Source organism: Pan paniscus, chromosome 5 (genome assembly GCF_029289425.2).
Source record: "Pan paniscus chromosome 5, NHGRI_mPanPan1-v2.0_pri, whole genome shotgun sequence".
Classification (NCBI taxonomy): domain Eukaryota; kingdom Metazoa; phylum Chordata; class Mammalia; order Primates; family Hominidae; genus Pan; species Pan paniscus.
The window spans coordinates 9,350,550-9,365,352 of record NC_073254.2 but is presented as its reverse complement, the minus strand read 5'-3'; positions in this window follow the sequence as shown (position 1 = coordinate 9,365,352).

Below are 14,803 nucleotides of genomic sequence, written 5' to 3'. Positions count from 1 at the left end.
TATTTCCATGTTTATACAGATAGCGGTGCAGATATTTCCATGTTTATAAAAATAGCGGTGGAGATTTTTCCATGTTTTTACAGATAGCGGTGGAGATATTTCCATGTTTATACAGATGGCGGTGTAGATATTTCCAAGCTTATACAGATAGCGGTGTAGATATTTCCATGTTTATACAGATATCAGTGCTGTTATTTCCAAGTTTATACTGATTGCAGTGTAGGTGTTTCCATGTTTATAGAGAATGCTGTGTAGATATTTCCATGTTTATACAGATGGTTTTGTAGATATTTCCATGTCTATACATATGGCAGTGTAGATATTTCCATGTTTATACAGATAGCGGTGTAGATATTTCATGTTTATACAGATAGCGGTGTAGACAATTCCATGTATATAGAGATAGCGGTGTAGTTATTTCCTTATTTATACTGATAGCTGTGTAGATGTTTCCATGTTTATACAGATAGCGGTGTAGATATTTCCATGTTTATACAGATTACGGTGTAGGTATTTCCATGTTTATATAGATAGCGGTGTAGGTATTTCCATGTTTATACAGATAGTGATGTAGTTATTTCCATGTTTACAGAGATAGCACGGTAGATATTTCCATATTTGCACAGATTGCCGTGTGGATATTTCCATCATTACACAGATAGCGGAGTACATATTTCCATGTTTACACAGATATATGTGTAGATATTTCCATGTTTACAAAGATAGTGTTGTAGATATTTCAATGTTTATAGAGATAGCGGTGTAGATATTTCCATCTTTCTACAGATGGCAGTGTAGATAATTCCATGTTTATACAGATCGCCGTGTAGATATTTCCATATTTATACAGATGTCAGTGTAGATATTTCCATGTGTATACAGATGGTATTGTAGGTATTTCCATGTTTATACAGATAATGGTGTAGATATTTCCATGTTTATTCAGATGACTGTGTAGATATTTCCATGTTTTTACAGATGGCAGTGTAGATTTGTCAATGTTTATAGAGATGGCGCTGTAGATATTTCCATGTTTATACAGATGTCTTTGTAGGTATTTCCATGTTTATACAGATGGCGGTGAAGATATTTCCATGTTTATAGAGTTAGCTGTGTAGATATTTCCATGTTTATACAGAGAGCGGTGTAGATATTTCCATGTTTATACAGATCGCGGTGTACATATTTCCATGTTTATTCAGATCACGGTGTAGATATTTCAATGTTTATACAGATAGCGGTGTAGATATTTCCATATTTTTACAGATATCGGTGTAGATATTTCCATGTTTACACAGATTGCGGTGTAGATATTTCCATCTTTCTACAGATGGCATTGTAGATATTTCCATGTTTATACAGGTGGCGGTGTAGATATTTCCATGTTTATATAGATGGTGGTGTAGATATTACCATGTTTATACAGATAGCGGTGTAGGTATTTCCATGTTTATACAGATCGCAGTGAAGTTATTTCCATGTTTATACAGATTGCGGTGTAGATATTTCCATGTTTATACAGATCGCGGTGTAGATATTTCCATGCTTGTATAGATAGCGGTGTAGATATTTCCATGTTTATACAGGTAGCGGTGTAGATATTTCCATGTTTATACAGATAGCGGTGTAGGTATTTCCATGTTTATAGACATAGCGGTGTAGATATTTCCATGTTTATATAGATGGCGTTGTAGATATTTCCATGTTTATACCGATAGCGGTGTTGGTATTTCCACGTTTATACTGAAAGCGATGTAGATATTTCCATGTTTATACAGCTCGCGGTGCAGATATTTATATCTTTATACAGATGGCATTGTAGATATTTCCTTATTCACACAGATGGCGTTGTAGATGTTTACATGTTTATACAGATGGCGGAGTAGTAAGTTCCATGTTTATGGAGATGGCAGTGTAGATATTTTCATGTTTATAGAGATGGCGGTGTAGATATTTCCATGTTTATAGAGATAGCAGTGTAGATATTTACATGTTTATACAGATGGCTGTGTAGATATTTCCATGTGTATACAGATGGCATTGTAGATATTTCCATGTTTATACAGATGAGTGTATAGGTATTTCCATGTTTTTACAGATGGCAGTGCAGATATTTCCATGTTTTTAGAGATAGCGGTGTAGATATTTCCATGTTTGTACAGATGGCGGTGTTGTTATTTCCATCTATACACAGATGGCCGTGTAGATATTTCCATATTTATACAGATGGCGGCGTAGATATTTCCATGGACATGCAGATTGCGGTGTAGATATTTCCATGTTTATACAGATAGCGGTGTAGATATTTCCATGTTTACACAGATGGTGGTGTAGATATTTCCGTGATTATACACATGGCGGAGTAGATACTTCCATCTTTATGGACATGGCAGTGTAGATAATTTCATGTTTATAGAGATGGCGGTGTAGATATTTCCATATTTAAAGAGATAGCGGTGTAGATATTTCCATCTTTCTACAGATGGCAGTGTAGATAATTCCATGTTTATACAGATGGCCGTGTAGATATTTCCATGTGTATACAGATAGAACTGAAGATATTTCCATGTTTATACAGATAGCAGCGTAGATATTTCCACTTATATAGAGATAGCGGTTTAGATATTTCATATTTATACAGATAGCGGTGTAGATATTTCCATGTTTATACAGATTGCGGTGTAGATATTTCCATGTTTATACAGATGCCTATGCAGATATCTCCATATTTATACAGAGGGGTGTGTAGATATTTCTATGTGTATACAGATGGCAGTGTAGATATTTCCATGTTCCTACACATGACTGTGTAGGTATTTCCATGTTTATACAGATGGCTTTGTAGATATTTCCATGTCTATAGAGATAGCGCTGCAGATATTTCCATGTTTATAGAGATAGCGGTGTATATATTTCCATGTTTATACAGATCGTGGTGTAGATATTTCCATGTTTATACAGATACCGGTGTAGATATTTCCATGTTTATACAGACCGCCGTGTATATATTTCCATGTTTATAGAGATAGCAGTGTAGATATTTCCAAGTTTGTACAGATGGCGGTGTTGATGTTTCCATCTATACACAGATTGCCTTGTAGGTATTTCCATGTGTATACAGATGGCATTGTAGATATTTCCAAGTTTATACAGATGGTGGTGCAGATATTTCCATGTTTACACAGATGACTGTATAGGTATTTCCATGTTTATACAGATGGCGTTGTAGATATTTCCGTGTTTATAGAGATAGCTGTGTAGATATTTCCATATTTATACAGATAATGGTGTAGAAATTTCCATGTTTATACAGATAGCGGTGTAAATATTTCCATGTTTATACAAGTCACGGTGCAGATATTTCCTTGTTCATACAAATAGCGGTGTAGTTATTTCCATGTTTATACAGATAGTGTTGTAGATATTTCCATGTATATACAGATGGCTGTGTAGATATTTCCATGTTTATACAGATGGCTTTGTAGATATTTCCATGTTTATATAGATGACATTGTAGGTATTTCCATGATTATACAGATGGCGGTGTAGATATTACCATGTTTATACAGATATCGGTGTAGATATTTCCATGTTTATACAGATCGTGGTGAAGATATTTCCATGTTTATACAGATCGCGGTGTAGATATTTCCATGTTTATACAGATCGCGATGTAGATATTTCCATGTTTATACAGATAGCGGTGTAGATATTTCCATGTTTATAGACATAGCGGTGTAGATATTTCCATGTTTATATAGATGGCGTTGTAGATATTTCCGTGTTTATACCGATAGCGGTGTTGGTATTTCCACGTTTATACAGATAGCGATGTTGATATTTCCATGTTTATACAGCTCGTGGTGCAGATATTTATATCTTTATACAGATGGCATTGTAGATATTTCCTTATTCACACAGATGGCGGTGTAGATGTTTCCATGTTTATACAGATTGCGGAGTAGATGTTTCCATGTTTATGGAGATGGCAGTGTAGATATTTTCATGTTTATAGAGATGGCGGTGTAGATATATCCATGTTTATAGATATAGCAGTGTAGATATTTACATGTTTATACAGATGGCTGTGTAGATATTTCCATGTGTAGACAGATGGCATTGTAGATATTTCCATGTTTATACAGATGACTGCATAGGTATTTCCATGTTTTTACAGATGGCAGTGCAGATATTTCCATGTTTATAGAGATAGCGGTGTAGATATTTCCATGTTTGTACAGATGGCGTTGTTGATATTTCCATCTATACCCTGATGGCCGTGTAGATATTTCCATGTTTATACAGATGGCGGCGTAGATAATTTCATGGACATGCAGATGGTGGTGTAGATTTTTCCATGTTTATACAGATAGCGGTGTAGATATTTCCATGTTTACACAGATGGTGATGTAGTTATTTCCGTGTTTATACAGATAGCGGTGTAGATATTTCCATGTTTATGCAGATGGTGGTGTAGATATTTCCATGTTCATTCAGATGAGTTTGTAGATATTTCCAGGTTTTTACAGATGGCGGTGTAGATATTTCAATGTTTATAGAGATGGCCCTGTAGATACTTCCATGTTTATACGGAGCGCGGTGTAGATATTTCCATGTTTATACAGATAGCTTTGTAGATATTTCCACGTTTATACAGATGGCGGTGTAGATATTTCCATCTTTCTACAAATGGCAGTGTAGATATTTCCATGTTTATATAGATGGCAGTGTAGATATTTTCTTGTTTATGTAGATGGCGTTGTAGATAACTCCATGTTTAAAGAGATGGCGGTGTGTATATTTCCATGTTGATGGAGATAGCGGTGTAGATATTTCCATGTTTATAGAGATAGCGGTGTAGTTATCTAAATGTTTATAGAGACAGCGGTGTAGATATTTCCATGTTTCTACAGATGACTGTGTAGATATTTCCATGTTTGTACAAATGTCAGTGTAGATATTTCCATGTTTATAGAGATACCGGTGTAGATATTTACATGTTTATACAGATGGCTGTGTAGATATTTCCATGTGTATACAGATGGCATTGTAGATATTTCCATGTTTATACAGATGACTGTATAAGTATTTCCATGTTTTTACATATGGCAGTGCAGATATTTCCATGTTTATAGAGATAGCGGTGTAGATATTTCCATCTTTCTACAGATGGCAGTGTAGATAATTCCATGTTTATACAGATGGCCGTGTAGATATTTCCATATTTATACAGATGTCAGTGTAGATATTTCCATGTGTATACAGATGGTATTGTAGGTATTTCCATGTTTATACAGATAATGGTGTAGATATTTCCATGTTTATTCAGATGACTGTGTAGATATTTCCATGTTTTTACAGATGGCAGTGTAGATTTGTCAAAGTTTATAGAGATGGCGCTGTAGATATTTCCATGTTTATACAGATGACTTTGTAGGTATTTCCATGTTTAAACAGATGGCGGTGAAGATATTTCCATGTTTATAGAGTTAGCTGTGTAGATATTTCCATGTTTATACAGATAGCGGTGTAGATATTTCCATGTTTATACAGATCGCGGTGTACATATTTCCATGTTTATTCAGATCACGGTGTAGATATTTCAATGTTTATACAGATCGCGGTGTAGATATTTCCATATTTTTACAGATATCGGTGTAGATATTTCCATGTTTACACAGATTGCGGTGTAGATATTTCCATCTTTCTACAGATGGCATTGTAGATATTTCCATGTTTATACAGATAGCGGTGTAGATATTTCCATGTTTATATAGATGGTGGTGTAGATATTACCATGTTTATACAGATAGCGGTGTAGGTATTTCCATGTTTATACAGATCGCAGTGAAGTTATTTCCATGTTTATACAGATTGCGGTGTAGATATTTCCATGTTTATACAGATCGCGGTGTAGATATTTCCATGCTTGTACAGATAGCGGTGTAGATATTTCCATGTTTATACAGGTAGCGGTGTAGATATTTCCATGTTTATAGAGATAGCGGTGTAGGTATTTCCATGTTTATAGACATAGCGGTGTAGATATTTCCATGTTTATATAGATGGCGTTGTAGATATTTCCATGTTTATACCGATAGCGGTGTTGGTATTTCCACGTTTATACAGAAAGCGATGTAGATATTTCCATGTTTATACAGCTCGCGGTGCAGATATTTATATCTTTATACAGATGGCATTGTAGATATTTCCTTATTCACACAGATGGCGTTGTAGATGTTTACATGTTTATACAGATGGCGGAGTAGTAAGTTCCATGTTTATGGAGATGGCAGTGTAGATATTTTCATGTTTATAGAGATGGCGGTGTAGATATTTCCATGTTTATAGAGATAGCAGTGTAGATATTTACATGTTTATACAGATGGCTGTGTAGATATTTCCATGTGTATACAGATGGCATTGTAGATATTTCCATGTTTATACAGATGACTGTATAGGTATTTCCATGTTTTTACAGATGGCAGTGCAGATATTTCCATGTTTATAGAGATAGCGGTGTAGATATTTCCATGTTTGTACAGATGGCGGTGTTGTTATTTCCATCTATACACAGATGGCCGTGTAGATATTTCCATATTTATACAGATGGCGGCGTAGATATTTCCATGGACATGCAGATTGCGGTGTAGATATTTCCATGTTTATACAGATAGCGGTGTAGATATTTCCATGTTTACACAGATGGTGGTGTAGATATTTCCGTGATTATACACATGGCGGAGTAGATACTTCCATCTTTATGGACATGGCAGTGTAGATAATTTCATGTTTATAGAGATGGCGGTGTAGATATTTCCATATTTAAAGAGATAGCGGTGCAGATATTTCCATCTTTCTACAGATGGCAGTGTAGATAATTCCATGTTTATACAGATGGCCGTGTAGATATTTCCATGTGTATACAGATAGAACTGAAGATATTTCCATGTTTATACAGATAGCAGCGTAGATATTTCCACTTATATAGAGATAGCGGTTTAGATATTTCATATTTATACAGATAGCGGTGTAGATATTTCCATGTTTATACAGATTGCGGTGTAGATATTTCCATGTTTATACAGATGCCTATGCAGATATCTCCATATTTATACAGAGGGCTGTGTAGATATTTCTATGTGTATACAGATGGCAGTGTAGATATTTCCATGTTCCTACACATGACTGTGTAGGTATTTCCATGTTTATACAGATGGCTTTGTAGATATTTCCATGTCTATAGAGATAGCGCTGCAGATATTTCCATGTTTATAGAGATAGCGGTGTATATATTTCCATGTTTATACAGATCGTGGTGTAGATATTTCCATGTTTATACAGATACCGGTGTAGATATTTCCATGTTTATACAGACCGCCGTGTATATATTTCCATGTTTATAGAGATAGCAGTGTAGATATTTCCAAGTTTGTACAGATGGCGGTGTTGATGTTTCCATCTATACACAGATTGCCTTGTAGGTATTTCCATGTGTATACAGATGGCATTGTAGATATTTCCATGTTTATACAGATGGTGGTGGAGATATTTCCATGTTTACACAGATGACTGTATAGGTATTTCCATGTTTATACAGATGGCGTTGTAGATATTTCCGTGTTTATAGAGATAGCTGTTAGATATTTCCATATTTATACAGATAATGGTGTAGAAATTTCCATGTTTATACAGATAGCGGTGTAAATATTTCCATGTTTATACAAGTCACGGTGCAGATATTTCCTTGTTCATACAAATAGCGGTGTAGTTATTTCCAGGTTTATACAGATAGTGGTGTAGATATTTCCATGTATATACAGATGGCTGTGTAGATATTTCCATGTTTATACAGATGGCTTTGTAGATATTTCCATGTTTATATAGATGACATTGTAGGTATTTCCATGATTATACAGATGGCGGTGTGGAAATTACCATGTTTATACAGATATCGGTGTAGATATTTCCATGTTTATACAGATCGTGGTGAAGATATTTCCATGTTTATACAGATCGCGGTGTAGATATTTCCATGTTTATACAGATCGCGATGTAGATATTTCCATGTTTATACAGATAGCGGTGTAGATATTTCCATGTTTATAGACATAGCGGTGTAGATATTTCCATGTTTATATAGATGGCGTTGTAGATATTTCCATGTTTATACCGATAGCGGTGTTGGTATTTCCACGTTTATACAGATAGCGATGTTGATATTTCCATGTTTATACAGCTCGTGGTGCAGATATTTATATCTTTATACAGATGGCATTGTAGATATTTCCTTATTCACACAGATGGCGGTGTAGATGTTTCCATGTTTATACAGATGGCGGAGTAGATGTTTCCATGTTTATGGAGATGGCAGTGTAGATATTTTCATGTTTATAGAGATGGCGGTGTAGATATATCCATGTTTATAGATATAGCAGTGTAGATATTTACATGTTAATACAGATGGCTGTGTAGATATTTCCATGTGTAGACAGATGGCATTGTAGATATTTCCATGTTTATACAGATGACTGCATAGGTATTTCCATGTTTTTACAGATGGCAGTGCAGATATTTCCATGTTTATAGAGATAGCGGTGTAGATATTTCCATGTTTGTACAGATGGCGTGGTTGATATTTCCATCTATACCCTGATGGCCGTGTAGATATTTCCATGTTTATACAGATGGCGGCGTAGATAATTTCATGGACATGCAGATGGTGGTGTAGATTTTTCCATGTTTATACAGATAGCGGTGTAGATATTTCCATGTTTACACAGATGGTGATGTAGTTATTTCCGTGTTTATACAGATAGCGGTGTAGATATTTCCATGTTTATACAGATGGTGGTGTAGATATTTCCATGTTCATTCAGATGAGTTTGTAGATATTTCCAGGTTTTTACAGATGGCGGTGTAGATATTTCAATGTTTATAGAGATGGCCCTGTAGATATTTCCATGTTTATACAGAGCGCGGTGTAGATATTTCCATGTTTATACAGGTAGCTTTGTAGATATTTCCACGTTTATACAGATGGCGGTGTAGATATTTCCATCTTTCTACAAATGGCAGTGTAGATATTTCCATGCTTATATAGATGGCAGTGTAGATATATTCTTGTTTATGTAGATGGCGTTGTAGATAACTCCATGTTTAAAGAGATGGCGGTGTGTATATTTCCATGTTGATGGAGATAGCGGTGTAGATATTTCCATGTATATAGAGATAGCGGTGTAGTTATTTAAATGTTTATAGAGACAGCGGTGTAGATATTTCCATGTTTCTACAGATGACTGTGTAGATATTTCCATGTTTGTACAAATGGCAGTGTAGTTATTTCCATGTTTATAGAGATACCGGTGTAGATATTTACATGTTTATACAGATGGCTGTGTAGATATTTCCATGTGTATACAGATGGCATTGTAGATATTTCCATGTTTATACAGATGACTGTATAAGTATTTCCATGTTTTTACATATGGCAGTGCAGATATTTCCATGTTTATAGAGATAGCGGTGTAGATATTTCCATCTTTCTACAGATGGCAGTGTAGATAATTCCATGTTTATACAGATGGCCGTGTAGATATTTCCATATTTATACAGATGTCAGTGTAGATATTTCCATGTGTATACAGATGGTATTGTAGGTATTTCCATGTTTATACAGATAATGGTGTAGATATTTCCATGTTTATTCAGATGACTGTGTAGATATTTCCATGTTTTTACAGATGGCAGTGTAGATTTGTCAATGTTTATAGAGATGGCGCTGTAGATATTTCCATGTTTATACAGATGACTTTGTAGGTATTTCCATGTTTATACAGATGGCGGTGAAGATATTTCCATGTTTATAGAGTTAGCTGTGTAGATATTTCCATGTTTATACAGATAGCGGTGTAGATATTTCCATGTTTATACAGATCGCGGTGTACATATTTCCATGTTTATTCAGATCACGGTGTAGATATTTCAATGTTTATACAGATAGCGGTGTAGATATTTCCATATTTTTACATATATCGGTGTAGATATTTCTATGTTTACACAGATTGCGGTGTAGATATTTCCATCTTTCTACAGATGGCATTGTAGATATTTCCATGTTTATACAGATGGCGGTGTAGATATTTCCATGTGTATATAGATGGTGGTGTAGATATTACCATGTTTATACAGATAGCGGTGTAGGTATTTCCATGTTTATACAGATCGCAGTGAAGTTATTTCCATGTTTATACAGATCGCGGTGTAGATATTTCCATGTTTATACAGATCGCGGTGTAGATATTTCCATGCTTGTACAGATAGCGGTGTAGATATTTCCATGTTTATACAGGTAGCGGTGTAGATATTTCCATGTTTATAGAGATAGCGGTGTAGGTATTTCCATGTTTATAGACATAGCGGTGTAGATATTTCCATGTTTATATAGATGGCGTTGTAGATATTTCCATGTTTATACCGATAGCGGTGTTGGTATTTCCACGTTTATACAGAAAGCGATGTAGATATTTCCATGTTTATACAGCTCGCGGTGCAGATATTTATATCTTTATACAGATGGCATTGTAGATATTTCCTTATTCACACAGATGGCGTTGTAGATGTTTACATGTTTATACAGATGGCGGAGTAGTAAGTTCCATGTTTATGGAGATGGCAGTGTAGATATTTTCATGTTTATAGAGATGGCGGTGTAGATATTTCCATGTTTATAGAGATAGCAGTGTAGATATTTACATGTTTATACAGATGGCTGTGTAGATATTTCCATGTGTATACAGATGGCATTGTAGATATTTCCATGTTTATACAGATGACTGTATAGGTATTTCCATGTTTTTACAGATGGCAGTGCAGATATTTCCATGTTTATAGAGATAGCGGTGTAGATATTTCCATGTTTGTACAGATGGCGGTGTTGTTATTTCCATCTATACACAGATGGCCGTGTAGATATTTCCATATTTATACAGATGGCGGCGTAGATATTTCCATGGACATGCAGATTGCAGTGTAGATATTTCCATGTTTATACAGATAGCGGTGTAGATATTTCCATGTTTACACAGATGGTGGTGTAGATATTTCCGTGATTATACACATGGCGGAGTAGATACTTCCATCTTTATGGACATGGCAGTGTAGATAATTCCATGTTTATAGTGATGGCGGTGTAGATATTTCCATATTTAAAGAGATAGCGGTGTAGATATTTCCATCTTTCTACAGATGGCAGTGTAGATAATTCCATGTTTATACAGATGGCCGTGTAGATATTTCCATGTGTATACAGATAGAACTGAAGATATTTCCATGTTTATACAGAGAGCAGCGTAGATATTTCCACTTATATAGAGATAGCGGTTTAGATATTTCATATTTATACAGATAGCGGTGTAGATATTTCCATGTTTATACAGATTGCGGTGTAGATATTTCCATGTTTATACAGATGCCTATGCAGATATCTCCATATTTATACAGAGGGCTGTGTAGATATTTCTATGTGTATACAGATGGCATTGTAGATATTTCCATGTTCCTACACATGACTGTGTAGGTATTTCCATGTTTATACAGATGGCTTTGTAGATATTTCCATGTCTATAGAGATAGCGCTGCAGATATTTCCATGTTTATAGAGATAGCGGTGTATATATTTCCATGTTTATACAGATCGTGGTGTAGATATTTCCATGTTTATACAGATACCGGTGTAGATATTTCCATGTTTATACAGACCGCCGTGTATATATTTCCATGTTTATAGAGATAGCAGTGTAGATATTTCCAAGTTTGTACAGATGGCGGTGTTGATGTTTCCATCTATACACAGATTGCCTTGTAGGTATTTCCATGTGTATACAGATGGCATTGTAGATATTTCCATGTTTATACAGATGGTGGTGCAGATATTTCCATGTTTACACAGATGACTGTATAGGTATTTCCATGTTTATACAGATGGCGTTGTAGATATTTCCGTGTTTATAGAGATAGCTGTTAGATGTTTCCATATTTATACAGATAATGGTGTAGAAATTTCCATGTTTATACAGATAGCGGTGTAAATATTTCCATGTTTATACAAGTCACGGTGCAGATATTTCCTTGTTCATACAAATAGCGGTGTAGTTATTTCCAGGTTTATACAGATAGTGGTGTAGATATTTCCATGTATATACAGATGGCTGTGTAGATATTTCCATGTTTATACAGATGGCTTTGTAGATATTTCCATGTTTATATAGATGACATTGTAGGTATTTCCATGATTATACAGATGGCGGTGTAGAAATTACCATGTTTATACAGATATCGGTGTAGATATTTCCATGTTTATACAGATCGTGTTGAAGATATTTCCATGTTTATACAGATCGCGGTGTAGATATTTCCATGTTTATACAGATCGCGATGTAGATATTTCCATGTTTATACAGATAGCGGTGTAGATATTTCCATGTTTATAGACATAGCGGTGTAGATATTTCCATGTTTATATAGATGGCGTTGTAGATATTTCCATGTTTATACCGATAGCGGTGTTGGTATTTCCACGTTTATACAGATAGCGATGTTGATATTTCCATGTTTATACAGCTCGTGGTGCAGATATTTATATCTTTATACAGATGGCATTGTAGATATTTCCTTATTCACACAGATGGCGGTGTAGATGTTTCCATGTTTATACAGATGGCGGAGTAGATGTTTCCATGTTTATGGAGATGGCAGTGTAGATATTTTCATGTTTATAGAGATGGCGGTGTAGATATATCCATGTTTATAGATATAGCAGTGTAGATATTTACATGTTTATACAGATGGCTGTGTAGATATTTCCATGTGTATACAGATGGCATTGTAGATATTTCCATGTTTATACAGATGACTGTATAAGTATTTCCATGTTTTTACATATGGCAGTGCAGATATTTCCATGTTTATAGAGATAGCGGTGTAGATATTTCCATCTTTCTACAGATGGCAGTGTAGATAATTCCATGTTTATACAGATCGCCGTGTAGATATTTCCATATTTATACAGATGTCAGTGTAGATATTTCCATGTGTATACAGATGGTATTGTAGGTATTTCCATGTTTATACAGATAATGGTGTAGATATTTCCATGTTTATTCAGATGACTGTGTAGATATTTCCATGTTTTTACAGATGGCAGTGTAGATTTGTCAATGTTTATAGAGATGGCGCTGTAGATATTTCCATGTTTATACAGATGTCTTTGTAGGTATTTCCATGTTTATACAGATGGCGGTGAAGATATTTCCATGTTTATAGAGTTAGCTGTGTAGATATTTCCATGTTTATACAGAGAGCGGTGTAGATATTTCCATGTTTATACAGATCGCGGTGTACATATTTCCATGTTTATTCAGATCACGGTGTAGATATTTCAATGTTTATACAGATAGCGGTGTAGATATTTCCATATTTTTACAGATATCGGTGTAGATATTTCCATGTTTACACAGATTGCGGTGTAGATATTTCCATCTTTCTACAGATGGCATTGTAGATATTTCCATGTTTATACAGGTGGCGGTGTAGATATTTCCATGTTTATATAGATGGTGGTGTAGATATTACCATGTTTATACAGATAGCGGTGTAGGTATTTCCATGTTTATACAGATCGCAGTGAAGTTATTTCCATGTTTATACAGATTGCGGTGTAGATATTTCCATGTTTATACAGATCGCGGTGTAGATATTTCCATGCTTGTATAGATAGCGGTGTAGATATTTCCATGTTTATACAGGTAGCGGTGTAGATATTTCCATGTTTATACAGATAGCGGTGTAGGTATTTCCATGTTTATAGACATAGCGGTGTAGATATTTCCATGTTTATATAGATGGCGTTGTAGATATTTCCATGTTTATACCGATAGCGGTGTTGGTATTTCCACGTTTATACTGAAAGCGATGTAGATATTTCCATGTTTATACAGCTCGCGGTGCAGATATTTATATCTTTATACAGATGGCATTGTAGATATTTCCTTATTCACACAGATGGCGTTGTAGATGTTTACATGTTTATACAGATGGCGGAGTAGTAAGTTCCATGTTTATGGAGATGGCAGTGTAGATATTTTCATGTTTATAGAGATGGCGGTGTAGATATTTCCATGTTTATAGAGATAGCAGTGTAGATATTTACATGTTTATACAGATGGCTGTGTAGATATTTCCATGTGTATACAGATGGCATTGTAGATATTTCCATGTTTATACAGATGAGTGTATAGGTATTTCCATGTTTTTACAGATGGCAGTGCAGATATTTCCATGTTTTTAGAGATAGCGGTGTAGATATTTCCATGTTTGTACAGATGGCGGTGTTGTTATTTCCATCTATACACAGATGGCCGTGTAGATATTTCCATATTTATACAGATGGCGGCATAGATATTTCCATGGACATGCAGATTGCGGTGTAGATATTTCCATGTTTATACAGATAGCGGTGTAGATATTTCCATGTTTACACAGATGGTGGTGTAGATATTTCCGTGATTATACACATGGCGGAGTAGATACTTCCATCTTTATGGACATGGCAGTGTAGATAATTTCATGTTTATAGAGATGGCGGTGTAGATATTTCCATATTTAAAGAGATAGCGGTGTAGATATTTCCATCTTTCTACAGATGGCAGTGTAGATAATTCCATGTTTATACAGATGGCCGTGTAGATATTTCCATGTGTATACAGATAGAACTGAAGATATTTCCATGTTTATACAGATAGCA